Source organism: Sus scrofa, chromosome 1 (assembly GCF_054392235.1).
Source record: "Sus scrofa isolate SSC_HxYL_T2T_F1_AM1 chromosome 1, Sscrofa_HxYL_maternal_Yorkshire_Landrace_v2.0, whole genome shotgun sequence".
Classification (NCBI taxonomy): domain Eukaryota; kingdom Metazoa; phylum Chordata; class Mammalia; order Artiodactyla; family Suidae; genus Sus; species Sus scrofa.
Window position 1 is genome coordinate 139,012,198 of NC_139383.1, and position 24,482 is coordinate 139,036,679.

General features: G+C 39.9%; 1 protein-coding gene across 15 annotated transcripts in view; it reads right to left on the reverse strand.

The window, feature by feature from the left end:
* Positions 1-24,482, reverse strand: part of MGA (MAX dimerization protein MGA) — a 171,370-nt gene that overhangs the window by 121,352 nt on the left and 25,536 nt on the right. The gene's annotated exons all lie outside the window — the stretch shown is intronic.

Here is a 24,482-nt window from a genome sequence, read left to right on the forward strand (position 1 = left end):
ATGAGAAAAAAGAATAAATATATATATATATATGACTGGGTCACTCTGCTGCACAGCAGAAATTAACACAACATTGTAAATCAACTATAATTTTTTTTTAATTTTTAAAAAAGGAAAGAAGGAGTTGCCATCTAAGCTAAGCAGAAAGAAATCTGACTATCATCCATGAGGGCACAGGTTCAATCCCTGGCCTCACTTAGTGCGTTAAGGATCCAGCAGTACTGTGGGTTGTGGTGTAGGTCTCAGACACAGCTTGGATCTGGCATTGCTGTGGCTGTGGTGTAGACCGGTGGCTGCCAATTCCAATTCAACCCCTAGCCTGGGAACCTCCATATGCTGCAGGTGAAACCCTAAAAAGACCAAAAAAAAAAAAAAAAAAAAAAAAAAAAAGGAAGGAAAACAAACTGCAGGTTACCAAAGAGGAAAGAGGGTGGGGAAAGGATAAACTAGGCGTTTGGGATTAGCAGATACAAACTACATATAAAACAGATAAACAACAAAGCACAGGGAAATATATTCAATATCCCACAATAAAACATAACAGAAAAGAAAAAAATACCTAGAGAGAATAAATTTGAGATATAAGCATTTCGGCAAGAATATTAGCTTCAGGAATTGAAGACTTTGCTAGCAATAGCAACAAAAAACGATTTTATTCATCAATTAAAAAATAATCATATAATATCAAGATGAATGATTTTGAGTGTTCCCTTGGTTCTTGATAAGTCAACAGGTGCTACCAATACCTCTTGGTTATTGTAGTTTACTTGCAGAGGAACTACAAATTTGAAGTGATTAAATAGCCTGTATGAATAATCTGCATGAAATAACAACAGGCAAGAATATCCTCAAAGAAACTGGAAAAACACTAATTCAGTGCAACCTAAAGTGGGATCTGCTAAGATGTATTACAAGTGATGGTGGTAAAAAGATATGTGGACAGGAGTTCCCATCCTTGGCCTCGCTCAGTGGGTTAAGGATACGGCGTTGCTGTGAGCGTTGGTGTAAGCCAGCAGCTACAGCTCCAATTCAACCCCAGCCTGGGAACCTCCATATGCCATGAGTGCAGCCCTAAAAAGACAGGAAAAAAAAAAAAAAAAAAAAAGCAATAGTTATTCACTGCATTATTCATGGAAAGATACTCTGCAGAAAATAACTGAATCTATTACATGTTATTCAACCAGTAGTATCAGTGGTAAATTTCCCTCTCATGGACTGAACCATCCTTGATTTCATGATTTTTTTTTTTTGTCTTTTTGCCATTTCTTGGGCCACTCCCGCGGCATATGGAGGTTCCCAGGCTAGGGGTCCCATCGGAGCCGTAGCTGCCAGCCTACACCAGAGCCACAGCAATGCGGGATCTGAGCCACATCTTCGACCTACACCACAGCTCATGGCAACGCCGGATCGTCAACCCACTGAGCAAGGGCAGGGATCGAACCCACAACCTCATGGTTCCTAGTCGGATTCATTAACCACTGCGCCACGACGGGAACTCCGATTTCATGATTTTTGTTAGAAATAGAAGATGAGTATCCTGATTTGCCTTACCACCACTAAGTAGTTAGCAGGTTTAGCAGTGGTAAGGTTTTACTGTAATTTTTTTTTAATTTGCTTTATTGAAGTATAACAATGTTATTAATTTCTTCTGTATAGCTGATTCCATTTTATATATATGTATACAAAAAATTTATGTATTATATATATTCCCTTATATATATGTATATTCATTCCTTTTCATACTCTTTTCCATTATGGTTTATCACAAGATATTGAATATAGTTCCCTGTGCTATACAGTAGGATCTTGTTTATCCATGCTATAAATAATAGTTTGCATCTGCTAATCCAAAACTCCCAATCCATCCCTCCCCCATGGTCGGTTCTCCATGTTTGTGAATCTATTCCTGTTTTGCAGGTAAGTTCATTTGTGTCATATTTTAGGTTCCACATATAAGTAATATCATATGGTATTTGTCTTTCTCTTTCTGACACACTTCACTTACTATGATAATCTCTAGGCTCATTCATACTGCTGCAAATGGCATTATTCTTTTTATGGCTGAGCAGTATTCTACTGTATATATGTACCACATCTTAATACATTCATCTGTAGATGAAAATTTAGTTTGTTTCTTCTATGTATTGGCGATTGTGAATAGAGCAGCTATGAACATAGGGGTGCATGGATCTTTTCGTTATGCAATTTTTTAAGCTGAAATTTTTCTGAATGAGAACTTCCCTAAACAATTCTTACTGAACAATGAATAGCTTTTAAATTAGTTTTTCTTCTTTCTTTTTTTTTTTTTTTTTTTTGTCTTTTTGCCATTTCTTGGGCTGCTCCCATGGCATATGGAGGTTCATCAGGCTAGGGGTCTAATCGGAGCTATAGCTGCCAGCCTACACCAGAGCCACAGCAACGCAGGATCTGAGCCGCGCCTGCAACCTACACCACAGCTCACAGCAACACCAGATCCTTAACCCACTGAGCAAGGGCAGGGATCAAACCCACAACCTCATGGTTCCTAGTCAGATTCGTTAACCACTGCACCACGACAGGAACTCTGTAAATTAGTTTTTCCTACAGACTTGATAATGTTTCTCAATTAATTCAACCTAAAATCAAGAGGCAAAAACAGTGGCTATATGCAAAACTTACACTGCAACAGTTACTTCAATAAAAACTGACACAGTTTGAATCACATGTCAAGCTCATACACATCCCACACCATCTAGAATTAAATGAATACACAGTGTCCATTCCAAGAAATATCACCTCACACCTGTTAGAATGGCTATCATCAAAAAGATGAGAGGAGTTCCCACTGTGGCACAGTGGATTAATGACCTGGCTTGTCTCTGTGGAGGCACCAGTTTGATCCCAGCCCATCACAGTGGCTTAAGGATCCAGTGTTGCTACAGCTGTGGCATAGGTCATATCTCTGGTTCAGATTCAATCCCTGGCCTGGGAACTTCCATATGCCATGAGTGTAGCCGAAAAAGAAGAAGACAAAAAAAAAAAAAAAAAAAAAGACAAGAGATAATAAATGCTGTCAAAGACAATGGATAAAAAGGAAAACTTGTGTCCTATTGGTAGGACTGTAAATTGGCACAGCCATTATGGAAACAGCACAGAGGTTCCTCAAATAATTAAAAACAGAACTATCATATGATCCAGCAATTCCTCTTCTGGGTATATATCTGAAGAAAATGAAATCACTGTGTCAAAGAGATATCTGTACCACCACAACCACCCCAACCCCCAAACCATCCCATGTTCATTGCAGCATTACTTATAATAACTAAGACATCATAGAAACAACCTAACTGTCCATCAACAGATGAATGGATACAGAAAACGTAGTATTAAAAAAATGCACGTGTTCCCTTTATGGCATAGCAGGTTAAGGATCTGGCATCATCACTGCAGCAGCTAGGGTCGCTGCTATGGTGCAGGTTCAATGCCTGGCCTGGGAACTTCCACATGCTGCAGGCAAGGCAAAAGAAAGAAAATGGGAGTTCCCATCATGGCACAGCAGAAACAAATCTGACTAGGAACCATGAGGTTGTGGGTTCGGGGGAAAAAAAAGAAAGAAAATGTAGTATATACATATATATACATAACAATGAAGTACTTTTCAGCCTTAAAAAAGAAGGAAACCCTGCCATTTGCAACAGCATGAGTGGACCTTGAGGGAATTATACTACTCGAAATAAGTAAAAGAAAGACAAATACATTATGATCTCACTTATACATGGAATATTAAAAAAAAAAAAAAAAACCTCACAGAGATAAATCAGATTTGCGGTTACCAGAGGCAGGGGACGGGGGCAGGGGATTAGGTGAAGGTAGTCATACACATCACAAACTTCCAGTTATAAGATAATTAAGTACTGAGAATGAAATGTACAACAAGATGACTGTACTTAATATTGTTGTATCATATATCTAAAGCTGCTGAGAGTAAATATTAAAAGTTCTTACAACAAAGGAAAAAAACTATTTTATTTATTTAATTTTTTAGTATCCATATGAGATGACAGATGTTAACTAAACTTATTATGTAATCATTTTACATATATATGTCAAATCATTATACTATCATCCTAAAACTTACACAGGGCTGTTTGTCAATTATATCTCAATAAAACTGAAAGAAAAAAGTGGGGAAAAAAAAGATGTCCATTCCTTTGCAAATTTGTAATAGTTACATTTTCTTGTTCCAACTACTGTTGCAAGAGCTCCTGTTGTGGCTCAGCAGTAACGAACCTGACTAGCCTCTATGAGGACATGGGTTTGATCCCTGGCCTCGCTCAGTGGGTTAAGGATCCGGCATAGCCATGAGCTATGTATAGGCCTGCAGCTACAGCTCTGATTTGTCCCCTAGCCTGGGAACTTCCATATGCCACATGTGTGGCCCTGAAAAGCAAAAAAAAAAAAAAAAAAAAAACCACTGCTGTTTCAGCAGTGTTTTTCAGACCTTGATACAAAAGAAAGAGTATTGCCCTATCTCAAAATCTATTTACATGTGCAACTGAGGCACTTCCAAATAACTTTAAATTGGAAATAATTAATCTGCCATTAATACTAAACAGCAAGTATCAGGAGAAAAATATAACAGAATTCTCTAAGTGCCTTCCAAGCAATGAACATGCTCAGTTAGAAACATACCCTTATGGAATGATATCAGTGTTTAACAGTAACTATCCATGTAAAAGAAATTTTCAAGATGAAACATGCAAAACCTCAAACAGATCAGCAATAACAGATAAACATTTGCAATCAATTTTGATGCTAAGGAATACTAACTTCGAATACTGATCTCGACTAAACAAAATATTATCCTCCAAAAAAAGAAACCCATTCTTCTCGAAAGACAGGTATTACCAAAAATATATATATATTCAATTATTATGGTTTTTCTCTTATTATCTAAGTATCTATGTACTACTCTACTTTGCCCCTTGGTCCAGAAAGCCTAAAATATTTACTATCTGACCCTCTAAAGAAAAAGTTTTTAACTCTTAGGTGAAAGCATTAGCTCTGATTACAACCTTGATAGAACCTCTGATGCAACCTTGGACATCAATTAGCTTCCCCAGGAGTTCCTGTCGTGGCTCAGTGGTTAATGAATCCGACTAGGAACCATAAGGTTTTAGGGTTCGATCCCTGGCCTTGCTCAGTGGGTTAAGGATCCGGCGTTGCTATGAGCTGTGGTGCAGGTCGCAGATGTGGCTCAGATCCCTAGTTGCAGTGGCTCTGGCACAGGCCAGCAGCTGCAGCTCCGATTAGAACCCTAGCCTGGGAACCTCCACATGTCTCGAGAGCAGCCCTAGAAAAAGGCAAAAAGACCAAAAAAAACAAAAAAAAAAAAAAAATTAGCTTCCCCAGGTCACTATTTCCAAATTTATAAAATGAAGGAGATTGAAAAAAATCTCTGTGGTACCTTCTAATTCTAATATTCCAACAATTTTATACTTTATACAATATTTTTAATAGGAGTTTAGACCAATTTATTAATTATGAAGAAATATCCTATTACACAAAGTATGAAGAAAAACTTTTTTTGTCTTTTTGTCTTTTAGAGCCACATCTGAGGCACATGGAGGTTCCCAGGCTAGCGGTCCAATCCACCTACGCCACAGCCACAACAATGCTAGATCCGAGCCACGTCTGGAACCTACACCACAGCTTATGGCAACGGCGGATCCTTAACCCACTGAGAGAGGTGGGGGATCGAACCCATGTCCTCATGGATGCTAGTCAGGTTCATTAACTGCTGAGCCACGACAGGAACTCTGAAAAATGTTAATACTTCAGAAGAGCAACAAATCACATGGACAACTAGATCTACACAAATGAAAGAATGAAGTTGGACCCCGACCTCACACCATAGGCAAAATTTTAAAAATAGACCAATGATCTAAATGGGTTAAAACTATAAAACTTTTAGAAGAAAACATTTGGGATGATCTTCACAAACTTGAATTTTGTCAATGAGACCAAAAGCACAAGCAATAAAAGAAAAATAGTAAATTGGACCTCATTAAAATGTAAAACTTCAGCACATCAAAAGAACCTGTTAATAAGATAGTGAAGAGACAACCCACAGATTGGGTGAAGATATTTACAGGTCATATATCTGATATAGGACATAGACAGATAATCAGACATAGATTAAACAGACAGACAGATACATATAGATAGATCCAGAATATATAAAGAACTCTTATAGCTCAACAACAAAAAAACCAAGCAAGCCAATTCAAAAAATGGGCAATGGGAGTTCCCACTGTGGAGTAGCAGAAACGAATCCAACTAGCATCCATGAGGATGCAGGTTTGATTCCTGGCCTCACTCAGTGGGTCAGGGATCAGACATTGCCATGAGCTGTGGTGTAGGTCACAGATGTGGCTCGGATCTGGCATTGCTGTGGCTGTGACATAGGCCAGCAGCAGCAGCTCTGATTCCTCCCCTAGGCTGGGAACTTCCATATGCCACAGGTGTAACCCCAAAAATGAAAAAAAAAAAAAAAAATTGGCAATGGACTCAACCAGACATTTTACCAAAGAAGAGACATAAATGGCCAATAAACACACATGGAGGAGGAGCTCCTGCTGTGGCAGAGTGGGTTAAGAATCCAACTGCAGTGACTTGGGTTTCTGTGGAGGTGCAGGTTTGATCCCCGGGCTAGCACAGTGGGCTAAAGGATCCACCATTGTCACAGCTGCACTGTAGGTCACAGCCATGGTTCAGATTCAATCCCTGGCCCAGGAACGTCCATGTGCCATGGGTGCAGCCATTAAAAACATGCACATGGAGGAGTTTCCTGGTGGCACAGTAGGTTAAGGACCTGGCATTATCACTGCTGTGGCTCAGGTAACTGTTGTGGTTTGAATTCAATCCCTGGCCCAGGAACTTCCCCTACCTCGGGGTGTGGCCAAAAAGGAAAAAGCACATAAAAATCAGCCATTAGTGATTAGAAAAATGCAAATCCAAACCATAGTGAGATACCACTTTATTCACACTAAGTTGGCTATAATCAAAAAGAGAAATAATAACAAATGCTGGCAAGAATGTAAAGAAACTGAAACTCATCTCTAAGAAAAATGAAAAAATACGTTCACCCAAAAAGAAAAACACATGAATGTTCATACTAGCATTATTCATAATAGCTAAAACAGGGAAACAATCCAAATGTCCATCAACTAAAGGATGGATAAACAAAATATGGTATATCCTTTCAATGGAATATTATTCAGCCACGAAAAGGAATGAGGTACCAATACATGCTACAACATGGATGAACTCCGAAAACATGGTAAGTGAATGAAGTCAGTCATAAAAGACTTCTTATTGTGTGTCTCCACAGATACAAAGTAGACTGATGGTTGCCTAGGGCTGGGGAGACTGGGTGTAAATAGAGTGACTGCTATTGGATATAAGGTTTCTTACAGAGGTTATGAAAATGTTCTAAGATTGACTGTGGTGATGGGTGCACAACTGTGAGTGTACTAAAACCCAGCAAACTGTATACTTTAAGTGGGTGAATTTTATGGTCTGTGAATTATATCTCAAAAAAATTTTTTTAATCACAGAGGAAAGTCTTACAACTAAATGCTGAGTAAGAGTATTACTGTCACAAAATTAAAATGCAAATATATGTGGTCTTATCTCAACTACAAGAAAAAAATTATCTCACTTCTCTGGACTAAATTTCACTGATTTGCAAATGCTCATAGTGATTTTAAGGTCAGTGAAAACTTCAAATACAATTAAACAATGAGCACCAAGTTGTACCTAAACTCATTAACTTAGCATAAAAAGACCTCAAAACTCTGAATTTGGCTTTTTCTTTTTTTTTTAATGAACCTCTTGCATTTACATCTACCACTGCCGGACTTCCCTGTGTGGCTCGCAGCATAACTAACTCGGTGTTGCTTCTACATCTACCACTGCCTTAGATCTTCTTCCTGCTGTCGCAGTCCATAAATTCATCAATATCATTCTCCCTAATCCCTTCCTGAAATCCGCCTGAATCTTAAAAATCGAGTGCTTTCATGGAGTTTGTCTTGGAGCCCTTGCTCGGTAAACACTGGCCTTCTTCTAAATGCCAAAGGATTTTGTTTTGGTGCGCAGCAGTCTAGTTCTCACCCTGCTGAACAGATTCAACACAATTCCCCCTCAAGGTAAAAGTTCTACCAACGGTCCCTTACATATTAAGGAGCTGTGTGGTGACCTGTAATTCAGTGTTCTCCCAATCTCCATGTAAGTACCACAAGAACCTGGCCCTTGGGCCTCGCCAATTAGATAGGGGGATGCACCTGACTCAAAAGTCAGCAGTCTAGCCACCGGCCTATGGGGAAAGAGCTTGCCAAAGGGCTTAGCCCAAGAGGAATAACAAGTCAAGTTTTCTCTCTCAGATGTACAAATGCACTCTCTCAGCTGAATGGAAAGTGGTAGAGAGAGATTCATGTAGCTCAGAAGCAAAAACAGAAAATAAAACATAGCTGGAGAAGAGCCCAAAGATAGCAGAGACCATACATGAGATGAAACCACAAGGTAAGAAAAGGCATATAAAAAGAAGGGGGTGAAATCAGGAGTTGGGATGAAATATGAGTGCTATGACCAGAGATCAAAAAAAGACGTTAGGGGAGTTCCCGTCGAGGCGAAGCAGAAACAAATCCGACTAGGAACCATGAAGTTGTGGGTCTGACCCCTGGCCTCACTCATGGGTTAAGGATCTGGCTTTGCCATGAACTGTGGTATAGGTCGCAGACTCGGCTCTGGTCCTGCATTGCTGTGGCTGTGGCTTAGGCCAGCAGCTGTAGCTCTGATTTGACCCCCTAGCCTGAGAACCTCCTTATGCCACAGGTGTGGCCACAAAAAGCAAAAAAAAAAAAAAAAAAGACATTAGGAAACCCCAATGCAGGGGTAGAAAACAGGACAGCTACATGTGAAAGAATGAAACTGAAACATTTGTAATGCCATATACAAGAATAAATTCAAAATGGATTAAAGATTTTTTTTGGGGGGGGGGTCTTTTTGGGGCCACACCCACAGCATATGGAAGTTCCCAGACTAGGGACTGAATCGGAGCTTTGGCTGCTGGTCTATGCCACAGCCATAGAAACTCGGGATCTGAGCCTATCTGCGACCTATACCACAACTCACAGCAACGCTGGATCCTTAACCCACTGAGCCAGGCCAGAGATTGAATCCACTTCCTCATGGATACCCGTCGAGTTCATTTCCACTGAGCCATGATGGGAACTCCTTGATTAAAGATCTAAATGTAAGACCAGAAACCATAAAACTCCTAGAAGAAAATATAAGTGGAACACTCTGACATACACTGTAAAAGTTTTTTTTTTTTTGATCTGTCTCCTAAAGCAAAAAAAGCAAAAATAACAATGGAATCTAATTAAATTTAAAAGTTTTTGCACAACAAAGGAAACAATTGATCAAAAAAAAAAAAAATACAACCTACTAAATGAGAGGAAATATTCACAAATGACATGATCCAGAAGGGGAAAGAGTATGGAGGTTTCTCAAAAAGCTAAAACTTGAACTACTATATGATCCAGCAATTCCACTTGGATATATATTTGAAAAAAATGAAAACACTAATTAGAAAAGTTACATGCACCCCCATGTTCATAGCAGTAGTATTTACAATTGCCAAGATGTGGAATGAATGGATAAAGAAGTTGTAGTGTATATATACAACAGAATAATACTCTGCCATAAAAGAAGAATGAAACTTTGCTATTTGCAACAACATGGATGGACTTAGAGGTATGTTAAGTGAAATAAGTCAGGGAAAGACTGCATGATATCACTTATTTGTGGAATCTAAAATAATACAACAGACTAGTGAATAAAACAAAAAAAGAAGCTGAGGAGTTTTCTTGTGGCACAGCGAGTAAAGGATCTGGCGCTGCCACTGGAGCAGCTCAGGTCACTGGTGTGGCGAGATTCTGATGATCCCTCCCCTGGGAACTCCCACAGGCCATGGGCACAGCCAAAAAAAAAAGCAGCAAACTCACAGACAAATAGAAAACAAACTAGTGGTCATCAGCCGGGAGAGGGAAGGGGGAAGGGGCAACATAGGAGCAGATTAACAGTAGAAGTCATATTGTACAGCACAGGGAATATAGCCAATATTTCATAATAACTATAAATGGAATATAAGCTTTTTTTTTTTTTTTTTTTGGTATTTTTGCCTTTTCTAGGGCTGCTCTCCTGGCATATGGAGGTTCCCAGCCTAGGGGTCTAATAGGAGCTGTAGCCGCCAGCCTACACCAGAGCCACAGCATCTCAGGATCTGAGCTGCATCTGTGACCTACACCACAGCTCACAGCAACGTCGGATCCTCAACCCACTGAGCAAGACCAGGAATCGAACCCCAAAACCTTATGGTTCCTAGTCGGATTCGTTAACCACTGCGCCACAACGGGAACTCCAGAATATAAGCTTTAAATATTGTGAATCACTGTATATTTGACACTTCTTTGAAATCAAGCCACATACTTGGGACTTTAAACCAGTTTCACTACCAAAATAACTTGTGTCAAAGTTCAGACAACTGAGCCCAATCAATAACTTCCAACATGCAAAGGCAGTAGTATCCCCACCATGATCTACCTTTCTCACCTAAATGTCCTCAGCACTGGTTTCTTCCATACTGTCACTGTCCAAATCTTTTCCATTATGCCCAAGAGAATAATTATTCTCTTGTTACTAAACCCCAGGCTTTCTCAATGTTTTTGAACAATTCTCCTTCTAAGTATTTACTTTGACTTAAATCTGGCTTTCCCAGATTTTCTCACACTTCTTTTTACTGTAATTCATACCCCAACAGAGCCAGAAATGATTGGCATTCACTTACCTTTCTACTGCAGCTTCCAGATCATAACCACCCACCTTCAAGATGTATCTTCTCATCACTGTCATCTTCTGATCCCTTAGTCATACCTTCTTCCTTCACTAAAGACCTGGGAGCCCAGTTCAGAGCCGCCTTCTCTACTGAATCTTCTATCACAATCCTGGGAGATTTCAATGTCTATGAAGATTACCCATCCAATTACTGTACCTTTGAATTCACAGACCTCTTGAGTTCCAAATATTCTTAGTTTAACTCTATTTAGGCATCATTCTTCAGCTCTTTACTCTGGATCTTGTTATCATTTGAAACTGCCCTCCCTTGATTACTCCAGCAGCTCACAAAAATCTTACTCTGACTTCAGAAACCTCTTGCCTCTCAAATCCTGATTTCTCCCAACCCAGATCCTATGGTTGGACATCTAAATCTCTTAGCAGAAACTTCATATTTGTTCCCCTTTCTCTGGACCTGACCATAAAACCACAGCTTCAAATTAATACTGTTTCTGGAAGCTAAGCTACTATAAAGAAAAACCACATTAGATACATTCATACCACTATAAAACAGTCTCCAACTATAAACCTTTAAAATAAATTTGATAAACTTCTTCTTCCATGCCCCTCAACAATTCTTTGATTTTCTCAACTCAAGCTCTCTATTCACTCCCTGCCCCGATCCTTCACTCTCAACCAAACTTGCTTCTGATCCTATAAAAATCTGTGAGTTCATCAGGTATGCCTTCCCTCCTATAAAAATCTGTGAGTTTATCAGGTATGCCTTCCCTCTACCCAATACCATTAACTGTAACCTTATCTAAATTCATACCTCTCCGTACCTATCTTTATTTTAATCCTAGTAAATGAAGTGTCCCTCCCATTCAAAGCCAGCCCATCACGTGTACCCTTGACCCACACTGTGACTCTTATCCTCTTCCTACCTTCTTCAACACCCTGCTCTATCAACCATACCATATTTTAAATCTTCAATATCTTCTTCCCTAATAGCACCTTTCCCTTCACCACATAAACAAAGTTAGGTCTTATCCTAAAAAGAAAGTCCCTCCCAGTTCCCATATAGTCTCTTCCTCTTCTCAACAAACATTCTCAAAAAGAAGTTATTCTCTTTATATCTCCTTCCCTCTCGCCATCACTTCTTACCTTCCTCTTTTCTCCCACTTCTCCATTTCCCCTTTCACTCTCTTGCTCCTTCCCCCTTCATCTCTGTTCTCTCCTCCTCCTCCTTTTTCACCTGCCATTTACTCTTCCACCGACTATAAGGGAAATTCTACCTTAACCAGCTTTTAAGGTCACCCGCCATGACTTTTTTTTTTCTCTTTTTCAGCCACACCCATGGCATACGGAAGTTCCCGGGCCAGAGATCAAATCCGAGCCACAGCTGCAGCTACAGCTTAACCCACTGAACCAAAGTGGGAACATCCAAGGTCACCATGACTTCTTAATCGTCAAATCGAACGAATTTTTTTCTTGTCTTTAATTTTGTATACCAAGGTACCGTATCTGACACTGGTACTGTCTCTCGAATTTTTCTACCCATCAGCACATTGGCCAACACAAAGTAGACATTCAGACATATTTGAACAAATGAATAAAGGTACAGAATGAAACAACATCACACATTTCTCTACCTGGAGAAGAATATGAGTCCACAGCCCATGTAACATTCATGGGAATTAAGTACATCATCAAAGACCAAATTAGACTAAGCAGTACATATCAGTAATGGAACAATTAGCTCAATTACATGATTTTCTCCAGTTAACCTCAGAACCAGAAATCATAAACAGAAAACCAGGACTGATGATAAGCAAGGGCAAAGCAATGAAAATGCTAAAGAAATCTAGAATGCTAAGAAAAACACAATACAAACCTTTTTTCTTAATATTTTTTACTAAATACTATACCATAAACTCCTTATATATGATAAAAAACCATACCTATGTGTCATGAGGACACATACAAAGCTAAAGAGCTAAGCATAAATCAGTCTGAGGTACCAAATGATGAAAAGTTCATAAATAAACATGAAGTTTAGTTTTTCAAGTTACGAAAAGTGAACCAGCAGAAGACACACATGAGAATGTAGAATTACTACCATCTCACACCAAATTTAAACCACAGAAAATTTACTTTGTTTCTAAGCAAATTTCTTCCCATACATTTTCACTTAATTATTCCCACCATCAATGTTTTAAATGATTTCAGGTGCTAATGTCAGCTACGGTACCTATTAAAATCCATTCCTGTAAAGAGATCTTTCCAGATGCAAGATAAAGACTTTGAGACCAAACATTACGGTCCCAAAATACCAGAATCCCCTGCACCTTCTTGCTATTGGAGCATTGTGATACAGTAAACTACATACTCTATACAAAGTAAATGGCTTTCTACAACACTTGACTACTAACAATAGGCAATAAATTTGTATAGCATCTTAAGTTTATAAAGCATTTTAACATATACTTCTTTCATTTTTGACTTACACATCTATGAAACAAGCCAAGATAAATGAGAAAACTAAAGTCTAGGTTGTTCACTGATTACAAATCCCACAACTAAAAAGTGGCAATTGGGACCCCACACTTCTAAATTTTCTCCCATCTCGCCTATTCCTTTGTCCTCAACTATTCTTACCTCTTTCCTATCCACCTTAAAGAAAAAGTATCTATGTCTCCTTTCTAAAACACATCTCACCTCAGACTCTTAAGCCTAGAACCCCCAACCTCCTGAAGAACTTTTAATTAACTCCTTTTCTCACCTACAACATTTGCCTTTCCTCTAACCACATCTCCTCATTCTGTATGTTCGTCTTCCCTTCTTAAGAAAAAAAAAAAAAAATTCAACTCTACCTATCCCATAAGCTGTGACCTACTCTCTTTCCATCCTTTCCCTGATAAAAAATTTACAACTGTAGGCACTTATACTGCACTTTCATCCCTCCACTAAAATGTTCCTTACTAAAGGTCACCAGTGAATTCCTAGTGGCAAAACTCAATAACCACTTTTCAGTTCTTATTTTTACATTTTTGGTCTTTGTCCTAAGGTATCTGACACCACTGCCCACTTTACCCTTCCTAAAACTTGTTTCAGTCCTGGGCTCTATTATGTCCCTCTCTCCTTATTCTCCTACCAATGACTTCCTTCTTAGTCTCTTTTACTTAACTTCTCTTCTTTTACAAACTACCTACATGTTGATCCTCTGCAGAGTTCCCCCTTTCCTTTTCTCTCTTCAGCTAAACTTCCTAAATAATCTCTTCCACTCCCATGCTCTAAGTTACCAATTATATGCCTATGATTTCCTAACTCTATGGTCTCTACATAACCTTTCACTCTTAGAGGAAAGAAGCTAGAACAAAACAAAGTGTTATTTATTGGAGTTCCCACTGTGGCTCAGCAGAAACGAATCTGACTAGCATCCGTGAGGATGAAGGTTTGATGCCTGGCTTCAATCAGTGGGTTAAGGATCTGGCGTTCCCATGAGCTGTGGTGTAGGTCATCAGACGTGGCTCGGATCTGATGTTGCTGTGGCATAGGCTGGCTCCAACTGGACCCCTAGCCTGGGAACCTCCATAAGCCTCAGGTGTAGCCCTAAAAAAAAAAAAGTTCTGTAAACTAAGACCAATGTGGAAAATAGATAAAACACATACATACCTATATATTTACATGTGTGTATGTGTGTGTGTGTGTGTGTGTGTATACATATATATGTATTTGTATAATTAATATAACTTGATAAATAAATGGAAAAATCAGGAAATTTACAAAATAAAGTGAACTATTATTTAAAATCATTGAAAATGTTTAAAATTACTAGCAATTTAGGAAGTTTAATTCAGGCCTATCAATTTTTTTTAAATGAGGCAATCCATATAACTTCCATAAAATTTTAAAGGTGTCCTTAAGACCCCCCAAATTAAGAATTACCTTTCCAGAAATATTTCTATTCATGTTCCAAGACTGCCATTCACTTTTTTTTTCTTTGCAGTTTTATAAATTTATTTGGCAATTAGCAGTTAGTTCTTATTCACAGGGACAGTTCCTAGGCTTTTTTGGGGGGCTGCACCTGTGGCATATCTAAGTTCCCAGGCTAAGGGTCGAATCAGACCTACAGGTGCCAGCCTACACCACAACCACAGCAATGTGGGATCGGTGAGCTATACAATAGCTCAGGGCAACACCAGATCTTTAACACACAGAATGAGGCCAGGGATTGAATTCGCATCCTCATGGATACTAGTGGGGTTCATTTCCATGGAGCCACATTGGGAACTCCTGCAGATTTTTTAAAGTAGTGACAGGTAGATATGTAACAAATGTATAGAGCTTGTTTGGTGAATCGTCATCCTCATTATGTTTGCTGGACAAATGCACATGGATATTGTATGGGTCATTTCTTATTTCTTTAGCCCATGGAGCTTTGTTGAGCCTGGTGTCACCACACACATCTAAAGCTCCCAACTCCAAATTTCTGGATCTCTCTGAGTGCCTGAAGGACACTTTTTTTTTTTTTTTTTTGGTCTTTTTGCTATTTCTTGGGCCTCTCCCGCGGCATATGGAGGTTCCCAGGCTAGGGGTCGAATCGGAGCTGTAGCCACTGGCCTACACCAGAGCCACAGTAACGCAGGATCCGAGCCGCGTCTGCAACCTACACCACAGCTCACGGCAATGCCGGATCCTTAACCCACTGGGCAAGGGCAGTGACCGAACCCACAACCTCATGGTTCCTAGTCGGATTCATTAACCACTGCGCCACGACAGGAACTCCAGGACACATTTCTTGAAGCCCACTCCATGGATATGCTTGTAAATGGCAATAATGTATTTATTCTATGGACACAACCCTGCTGATGGCAAAATGGCCCTTCTTCTTCTTGCCATCCTTCTTCACAGGAGACATCCTGCTGGGTTCAGGTTGGAAAGGAAGAACATAAAGTATTGCTGCATTCACTTTTTAAATAACATTTTAATATGCTCTTAACGAAGTCACCCTTACCACATGTCAGGCACTCTTCTAGGTGATAGAGGATTCAGCAATGAACAAAACATAAAAATAACTATCTCCCTGAAGCTTATATAGGATTCTAGTGGAGGAGGGAGAAGAGACAAAATTAAATAAATAAAATATATAAGGTGTTATATGATGACTAAGTGCTATGGAAATAATGCAGGAAAGGGAGACTAGTAGTGTTAGGAAGGGTTACAAATTTTAATAGCGTGGCTATAGGTTCACTGAAAAGGCAGTAATTAAGTAAAACTTAGAAGAGTTGAGGGATTAAGCCCTATCTGGGAGATGAGTATCCCAGGCAAAGGCCCTCAGTTAGAAGCTTTCTCAGAGTGTGTGAGGGACAGAGAGAAAGCAAGGAGATATTAGGACTAAAGAGAAGTAATAGAGATAAACAATAATAGAAAATTAAATCAAGGAGGTAATGGGGAGAAGGAAGAAGATCACTTAACGTTTACCATGGGCCCTGAGTATCTCTGCACATCTTTGCTAAGTATGCCAAACACCAAGCCTAATTGTTCCCTGATTCTGAGCCACTTCTGTAGCTACTCACAAAGCAATTAAGTGAGCCAAAGCAAGGCAATCACAGCACAATCACTATACGATTGCTCACTCCCAGGGGGTAGGTAGGAAGTTGGAGGTCTGGGGGCACTAGAAGATTAGGGCTCAGTTTTGGACAGGTCAAATTTGAAATCCAATTAGATATCCAACTAGAGATGTTGGGTAGGTAACTGAATATAAGTCTGGATTTCAAAGAAAAGGCCAAAGCTAAAGGAATTAATTCAGAAATCATCCATGTAAGAGACTAAATGAGCCAAGGAATTAAACAAAGACTTCTTAAAAATATGATGACCAAGGTGGGAGCCCTGGAGCATTCTACCACTGAGAGGTAGGGACCTTAGGAGGAGCTAGAACACACCAAGGAGGAGAGACCCTGATATAGTAGGAGAACTAGGATAATTTTTTTTTCTTTTTTTTTGGCTTTTTAGGGCCACACCTGTGGCATATGGAGGTTCCCAGCCTCAGGGTCAAATCGAAGCTACAACAGCTTGGGATCCAAGCCTCGTCTGCAACCTACATCACAGCTCAAGGCAACGCCAGATTCCCTGACCCACTGATCAACGGCAGAGATCAAACCCACCTCCTCATGGGTAACAGATTTGTTTCTGCTGAGCCACAACAGGAAGTCCAGAACTAGGAAAATGTGATGTCCAGAAGCAAATGGAAAAATGCTTTCAAAAACAAGAAGTAACCAACTGTGGCAAAGCTGCTGATAATCATGTGCAATAAGGAATGACCACTGGATTTAGCAAAAATACCTTTAGGTCACAAGGTATAATTCTAGAGGTCAGTAGAATTTAAGAAAAAAATGGGAGATGATTAATTTTAAGTATTGAGACAAGTGTTTTGTTCTAAATAAACATTTATTTACTGAATTGATGATTATTAAATGCATCCTTTATCCTGTCAAGTGCAAAGTGAATTAACATACTTAGCCGGGAGTTCCGTCGTGGCACAGTGGTTAATGAATCCGACTAGGAACCATGAGGTTGTGGGTTCGATCCCTGCGCTTGCTCGGTGGGTTAACGATCCGGCGTTGCCGTGAGCTGTGGTGTAGGTTGCAGACACGGCTCGGATCCCACGTTGCTGTAGCTCTGGCGTAGGCCGGAGACTACAGCTCCGATTTGACCCCTAGCCTGGGAACCTCCATATGCCGCGGGAGTGGCCCAAGAAATAGCAAAAAAAAAAAAAAAAAAAAAAAAAAAACATACTTTGCCCATGGAAATATAAAACAGTACAACCTCTTTGGAAAGAGACCTAACACATACCTCAAATCGGTTTTTAAAATGCATAAGACACAGGAGTTCCCGTCGTGGTGCAGTGGTTAACGAATCCGACTAGGAACCATGAGGTTGCAGGTTCGTTCCATGCCCTTGCTCAGTGGGTTAAGGATCCGGCGTTGCCGTGAACTGTGGTGTAGGTTGAAGATGAGGCTCGGATCCCGCGTTGCTATAGCTCTCGCGTAGGCCAGTGGCTATAGCTCCGATTCGACCCCTAGCCTGGGAACCTCCATATGCCGCCAGATCGGCCCTAAAAAAGGCAAAAAGACAAAAAAAAAAAGCATAAGATATACAGATAGATATTATATCTCTAGAGAGGAATTCACCAAAATGTTAAAACAGTGGTTATCACAGCACTGTAAGATAACAGCTGATCTAAGTTAATTTCTATACAATATTTCTATATTTTTCAAATGTTCTACAATAAATATATATAATTTTTATAATCCATAGCTTTTTAAATGTTCATATCTTCTACCCCAGAAGATATATCTAAGTATTGCTTCTAAGGAAACAACCTGAAATTTAGAAAGAGTTTTATGCACCAAAATTTTTATCATGGTTTATTTAAACAGTAATAGCAACACTCAAGTTTCCAACAATAGGGGCTAGCAATTAAGCAGTCATTCAGAAGGCCTGTTGGGGAAGTTCCTGCAGTGGCTCAGCAGGTTATAAACCCAACTACCATCCATAAGGGATACTAGTTCAATTCCTGGCATTGCTCAGTGGGTTAAAAGATACGATGTTGCCGTGAGCTGTGGTATAGGTCACAGATGTGACTGAGATCTGGCGTTGCTAAGTCTGTGGTATAGGATGGCGGCTGCAGCTCAGATTAGACCCCTAGCCTGGGAATTTCTATATACCACAGGTGCAGCCCAAAAAAAGCAAAAAAAAAAAAGAAGAAGAAGAAGGAAAGAACGGTGTTGGATAACTGGGAAAATGCTTATATTAAAATTAGTTGAATTCAAGTGAATAGGTAGTGGACTAGTCATATGAGATTCTCTCTTTCCCTCCATAACCACCTCTGAAACAGTAAAATCATTTAAAAAAATAAATAAGTAACAACGAAGACTAAAGAAAAGGGAAAAAAAGAACAAAGAGGTTAAGAAATGGAGTTCCTGTTGTGGTTCAGCGGAAATGAATCCAATTAGGATCCATGAGGATGAGGGTTCAATCCCTGGCCTGGTTCAGTGGGTTGAGGATCTGGCGTTGCTATGAGCTGTGGTGTAGGTGGACTCTGCAGTTCCACATTGCTCTGGCTATGGTGTAGGCTGGCAGCTGCAGCTCCGATTTGACCCCTAGCCTGAGAAGCTCCATATGCTTCGGATGCAGCCCTGAAAATCCAAAAAAAAAAGAAGAGGTTAAGAAAGGATATAAAACAAAAGATGTCAACAAATTTTTGGAATTTAGGAAAATGTTTAAAATGATTTAGCAGATCAGAGGAAGTACAAATTAAATGCCTAGCAAAGGGGATTCAAAAATGAACATGTCGTTTCACTTTACTGAGTAAATGTTTGAAACCAATAGTCCACTCACGTGCTTTCATTCCACAAATGCTTCCTAAGTGCCTACCAGAGCATACATAAGTAAAAAAGACTAAGTCCTTTATGGAGTTCACCTCCTCATCATCCAGATTTCCATTTTGAAGTTTGTAAGTTAGGCTAACATATTCTACCTGTCACTTAAATCAATACTGTCAGGAAGCCAGCAGGAATGGTACATTGAACATAACAATTCCTTCTAGCTAATTCCAAAGCATGATACCAAATGTCACTGCATACTTTCTCAGGAGGCATATAATTACCAGAGTAACAACAGATCTCTTTGACAACCCTTAAGAAAACTCGATTTAAAAATTACCTCTTAACACAATATTTATTGCTTTCATTGTAGTGTTCACTGCTTGAATTCTCATGTTTCTATAAGATATTTGTAGTAGCTTTCTTTAGGAGAAAAATTAAAACGTCAATATTCTATCATATGCAAAAGTATTACTTACGCTACTCATCTTTTTATCAGATGAACAACACTGGAAAATATATCTGTTTGGAGTGACCACGAGGTTACAGGATTGCTAAAGTGAGCCAGTGAAGGGTTTCCTTCATAAAATTAAAATTCATCTGCATCAATGAGTTAGACAAAGTGGGTAAAAGCCAAAAGTTAAATGCAAGGTAACCATTATTAAGCATACCCCTAGTCAAAACTAGAAATCAAATCAAGAATAGTTCCGGAGTTCCCGTCGTGGCGCAGTGGTTAACGAATCCGACTAGGAACCATGAGGTTGCGGGTTCGGTCCCTGCCCTTGCTCAGTGGGTTAATGATCACGGCGTTGCCGTGAGCTGTGGTGTAGGTTGCAGATGCGGCTCGGATCCCGAGTTGATGTGGCTCTGGCGTAGACTGGTGCTACAGCTCCAATTCGACCCCTAGCCTGGGAACCTCCATATGCCACGGGAGCGGCCCAAGAAATAGCAACAACGACAACAACAACAAAAGACAGAAAAAAAAAAAAAAAAAAGAATAGTTCCTAGCTGCAGAAAAACCACATAACAGAAATAAAATGATAACTTCCATCTTCCTAATGGAGAATATGCAATATGTGGACAATCTGTAATGGTGGTTACATCGGAGGAAAAATATATCAAGGTGAACAATCGAGCCAGTCATCTCCAACTAAGTAGTTTCTCAGACTATAACTTAATAGTTAACATCCATCTCCTAATAACAAGGCCCTTCAAACCACAATTTGCATGAAAATGTTATAAAGTGGTAGCAACAGATTAACAAGAGCCTTTGATTCAACCCAAAAGACAACTGAAAGACTTAACTAGACTTAAAAAGTGGTTGTACAAACACTCCAATTTAAAAAAATAGACAAAGAAGTGGAATACACATTTCTCCTAAGAACATATACAGTTTGCAACAAGCACATGAAAATATTCTCCACGTCTCTAGTCATTAGGTAGGTAATGCAAACCAAAACCACAACGGGATACCACGTCATGCCCATTAGGATAGGTATAATTAGAAGTTCCCACTAGTCGGTAACGGATCCACCTAGTATTGATGAGGACCATCACTGTGAGCTGTGGTGTAGGTCACACATGCAGCTCAGATCCCACATTGCAGTGGTTGTGGTGTAGGCCAGCATCGGCAGCTCCAAGCCAACCCCTAGCCTGGGAACTTCCATATGTTGTGGGTATAGCCCTTAAAAGCCAACAACAACAACAAAAGGATAGGGATAACTTAAAAATTGAAAAAAAAAAATGACAAATATTGGGAAGAAGTAGAGAAATTATAATCCTTGTGCATTGCTGGTAGGAATGTAAAATGGTGCAGTTACTATGGAAAACAGTTTGCTTAAGTCTCAAAAAGTTAAACACAGAATTACCAAATGGTCCAGCAATCCTACTTCTAGGTATATACCAAAAAGAATTTAAAGCAGGGACTCAAATAGAACTTAGACTCCAGTGTTCATAACAGAATTACTCACAATAGCCAAAAGGTAAAAACAAGACAAATGCCCATCAACAAATAGATAAACAAAATGTGGTGTATATACAAACAATGGAATACCATTCAGCCTTAAAAAGGAAATAAATTTTAACACATACTACAACATGGATAAACCTTGAAGACATCATGCTAAGAGAAATAAGCCAGACACAAAAGGACAAATATTTTGTATGATTCCACTTACATCAAGTAGCTAGCAAAGTTAAATTCATAAACACAGACTATTCAACTGCTAGTAATTTTTCTATTTTTCTCCAGTGAAGTTTCCTTAATACTCACTGGACATATCGTACAATGCAGTTTGGGTCATGGCTCATCCTATAGATGGTAAACACCTGGAGGATAGAAATGCAGTCTCAGCACCCGTCAAAAAACTGACACAGGGTTCTGCACAAAGCAGGTATTCAATAAATTAAAATACTGAAAATTTCTAAGACAGAAACCTATATAAAGTTTCCTCCTAACACACTCAGTAAAATTCAAGTGGCTCCCCCCCCCTTTTTTTTGCTTTTTAGGGCCACCCTCACACACATGGAGGTCCTCAGGCTAGGGGTTAAATCAGAGCTACAGCTGCCGGCCTATGCCAGAGCCACAGCAACTCGGGGTCCAAGCTCGTCTGCAACCTACACCACAGCTCACAGCAATGCTGCTGGATCCTTAACCCACTGAGCCAAGCCAGGGATCGAACCCACACCTCATGGTTCCTAGTTGGATTCGTTTCTGCTGTGCCATGACGGAAACTCCTCCACTTTTAACTATGTAAAAGGTGTCTTAAATTAGCCAATTTCTATTAAGTAGAGACTCAAAATCCCATTGATAAGGCAATCAATGTTTACTTTTTTCTCCACTTAGAGTTTAAATGCTGGGGAGTTCCAGTTGTGACTCAGTGGTTAACAAATCTGACTAGGAACCACGAGGTTGTGGGTTTGATCCCTGGCCTTGCTCAGTGGGTTAAGGATCCGGCATTGCCGTGAGCTGTGGTGTAGGTTGCAGACGCAGCTTGGATCCAGCACTGCTGTGGCTCTGGTGTAGGCCAGCGGCTATAGCTCCTATTAGACCCCTAGCCTGGGAACCTCCATATGAGGTGGGAGTGGCTCTAGAAAAAGGCAAAAAGACAAAAAAAAAAAAAAAAATTAGAGTTTAAGTGCTGGGAGGCAAGCAAATTTGGTAACTTTATTAATAAAATATACACTAAAAATGCTACTATATAAACACAACTAGGTTTATATAACAAATACAGTCCTGGGAGTTCCCGTCGTGGCGCAGTGGTTAACGAATCCGACTAGGAACCATGAGGTTGCGGGTTCGGTCCCTGCCCTTGCTCAGTGGGTTAACGATCCAGCGTTGCCGTGAGCTGTGGTGTAGGTTGCAGATGCGGCTCGGATCCCGCGTTGCTGTGGCTCTGGCGTAGGCCGGTGACTACAGCTCCGATTCAATCCCTAGCCTGAGAACCTCCATATGCCGCGGGAGCGGCCCAAGAAATAGCAACAACAACAACAACAAAAAGACAAAAGACAAAAAAAAAAAAAAAAAAAAGTCACACCTAAATTATTTCATCTTTTTTACTTTTTTATTTTTGGCTACCCCACAGTATATGGAGTTCCCGGGCCAGGGATCAGATCTGAACCACAGCTGTGAACTATGCCACAGCTGCAGCAATGCCAGATCCTTTAACCCACTGTGCCAGGCCAGGGATCAAACCTGCATCATCAGAGTTCCCGTCGTGGCTCAGTGGTCAACGAATCCGACTAGGAACCATGAGGTTGCGGGTTCGATCCCTGGCCTTGCTCAGCGGGTTAAGAATCCGGTGTTGCCATGAGCTGTGGTATAGTTTGCAGATGCATCTCGGATCCCAAATTGCTATGGCCCTGGCATAGGCTGGCGGCTACAGCTCTGATTTGATCCCTAGCCTGGGAACCTCCATATGCCGCGGGAGCGGCCCAAGAAATTGCAAAAAGACAAAAAAAAAAAAAAAAAAAAAAAGAAAGAAAGAAAAAAAACCTGCATCATGGCACTGCAAAGACACTGCCAATCCCATTGCTCCACAGTAGGAACTTCTAAGTTATTTCATTTTAAAAGCACTGGAGAAAGTCAAAAAGAAAAGCAAATAATGTATACAGGCATAAGTACACAAAAATAATTTTTTTAGAACTACAGTAGAATAACCCATTTACAAAATAAGTGACAGATTGAGAGATAATCTCTAAACATATATACACAAATGATTATCAACTATGATACATAATCCTAAAAAAAAAAAAGGAATAACAAACCAGTATAAAGTAAGCCAAAAAAACCTTTTTTTTTCCTTTTTTTTTTAGGGCAGCACCCGTGGCATATGGAGGTTCCCAGACCAGGGATCGAATCAGAGCTGCAGACGCCTGCCCATGCCACAACCACAGCAATGCTGGATCCGAGCCGCATCTGCAACCTACACCACAGTTAACAGCAATGCCAGATCCTTAACCCACTGGGCAAGGCCAGGGATGGAACCCTCATCTTCGTGGATGATAGTCGGGCTCATTAACCAATGAGCCATGACGGGTACACCCCCAAAATTTTTTCATATGCAAAGATGCAAAGGATATGAACAGGCAATTCACAAAGAAATACACATGTCAATAACTCTACTAAAAGTTGCTTAACTTAGTAGAGTTATTAAAAATAGAAAATGCAGATCAAACTGAAAAATATTTTTTCAAAATACCATTTTTTAATCTATCGGATTGGTAAATTAAAATACTTAATATCTACTGCTGATGAAGCTCTAGGCAAACAAGAACTCATATATTTTTGGTGGGAGTGTAAATTACTAGTCTTTCTTTTTTCTACCCTCTAATTCGGCAAGAACACTTCTAGAAATTTATCCTCCAGAAGCACAAACTGCAGCATTTTTTATAATAGCAAAAAAAACCCAATTTTAACTCTTGAGTTTTCACCTGCATCACTAGACAAGAACTTCTCAAATTCTCCTTGACTGGGGACAATATTGGTCTCAGACTCCAGGATAAGGCTGGGAATTTATTGATTCCAACTGGTGCCATCTACCAAATACAAAAAGCAATAGCTGGAGTTCCCGTCGTGGCGCAGTGGTTAACGAATCCGACTAGGAACCATGAGGTTGCAGGTTCAATCCCTGGCCTTGCTCAGTGGGTTAAGGATCCAGCGTTGCCGTGAGCTGTGGTGTAGGTCAAGACGCGGCTTGGATCCCGTGTTGCTGTGGC